Here is a 2,066-nt window from a genome sequence, read left to right as displayed (position 1 = left end):
GTCACAAGAAACTCTCAAGGCCAGAAGACAGTGGTGGGATATTGTGACAAGACTGAATGAAATGGATGCCTCACCGAGAATACTGCACCCAGCCTGACTCATGTTCAGGTTTGAAGGAAGAATACATAGCTTCATGGATAAACAACAGCTCAGAAACTTCACAGATGAAAAACCAGCCTTAAAGGAAAAACTGACAGGTCTACTTTAAGACAAGAGAGACCAACAAACACAGCAAACTTATCTACAAAGATGACACTAAATCCTATGACAATCATCTCCCTCAATGTCAATGGACTAAATTCACCAATTAAAAGACACAGAGTGGCAAAATGGGTCAAAAAGATGAATCCAACCTTCTGCTGCCCACAAGAATCACATCTGGATAGTTAGAACAAACATGGACTCAAAATCAAAGGCTGGAGGAAAATCATCCAAGCAAACAACACCCTCAAAAAAGCTGGGGTGGCCATATTAATATCTGATGACACCAACTTTATACTCAGAAAAGTGGTAAGGGACAAAGATGGACACTATGTACTAATCAAGGGATATGTGCAACAGGAAGAAATCAGACTATTAAACATATATGCACCCAATGAGAGACCAGCAAATTATCTAATACAGTTATTGACGAATCTGAAAGAAGAAATCAATAATAACACAATAATTGTGGAAGACCTCAACACGGCCCTATCAACACTTGATAGATTTGAAATGGATTTTGAAATGTATGTATATATATATATATATATATATATATATATATATATATATATATATATATATATATATATATATATATTTGTTTTTTGGGTCACACCCAGCGATGCTCAGGGCTTACTCCTGGCTGTCTGCTCAGAAATAGCTCCTGGCAGGCACGGGGGACCATATGGGACACCAGGATTCGAACCAACCACCTTTGGTCCTGGATTGGCTGCTTGCAAGGCAAACACCGCTGTGCTATCTCTCCAGGCCCTGAAATGTATATTTATGGTAGATTTAGTTAAGAGCAATAAAGCAAATACTTTTGGAAAAAAAAAAAAGAAAAGATAAAGTCTCCCAATTCTTACTATAGGCTGTGTTCTTTATACTGACTATATAGAAAGAGGAGGTACAGTAAATGCACCCCATATACACCTCAATCCAGGCCCTTTGCCTGATCTGTATTATGAATTGGGGGACAAAAAATATTAGATAGGGGCCGGGCGGTGGCGCAAGAGGTAAGGTGCCTGCCTTGCCTGCGCTAGCCTTGGACGGACCGCGGTTCGATCCCCCGGTGTCCCATATGGTCCCCCAAGCCAGGAGCGACTTCTGAGCACATAGCCAGGAGTAACCCCTGAGCGTTACCGGGTGTGGCCCAAAAACCAAAAAAAAAAAAAAAAAAAAAAAAAAAATATTAGATAAGGTTTTGAAAAAAACTAATTTACAGAAAAAGAGAATATACTTACAATCATATTTCTAAGACTTACATCTAAAATATATAAAATACAAATAAAAATAATTTAAAAGGTAACCCATTTTAAAATATCTGATATAAATAAATATTTATTTTTAAATGATATATAAAATAAATAAGATATCTGAATAAATATATAATAATAAATATATTATAATATATAAATATATATTATAATATATAAATATATAATAATAAATAAAATAGTAATTAAATATATATTTATTTATATGTGTATATATACATATATGTGTATATATATACATATATATGTGTATATATATTTAATATTTTATATATATATTTTACATATATGTGTATATATACATATATATGTGTATATATATATTTTAAAATATCTGATATAAATAAATATTTATTTTTAAATGATATATGAAATAAATAAGATATCTGAATAAATATATAGTAATAAATATATAAATATATAAATATTATAATATATAAATATATAATAATAAATAAAATATTAATTAAATATATATTTATTTATATGTGTAAGAATATATATAACTCATCAACAAAGATCTAAAAACATATTCTTATACTCTTAGTCAGAAAAGTGAAAGCCCAAACAACAATGGAATAGGTC

The 2,066-nt window shown here is 31.1% G+C and overlaps 1 non-coding gene across 1 annotated transcript; it reads left to right on the top strand.

Annotated features, from left to right (window-relative positions):
- The first annotated feature begins 1,053 nt into the window (after positions 1-1,053).
- LOC126031913 (small nucleolar RNA SNORA51) lies at positions 1,054-1,186 on the top strand. Its single transcript, XR_007503725.1, has one exon. It is a non-coding gene; the product is annotated as a small nucleolar RNA SNORA51 (small nucleolar RNA).
- The last annotated feature ends 880 nt before the right edge of the window (positions 1,187-2,066 follow it).

The sequence above is a fragment of the Suncus etruscus genome, chromosome 1, assembly GCF_024139225.1.
Source record: "Suncus etruscus isolate mSunEtr1 chromosome 1, mSunEtr1.pri.cur, whole genome shotgun sequence".
Lineage (NCBI taxonomy): Eukaryota > Metazoa > Chordata > Mammalia > Eulipotyphla > Soricidae > Suncus > Suncus etruscus.
This window is presented reverse-complemented; position numbering and strand designations above follow the sequence as displayed.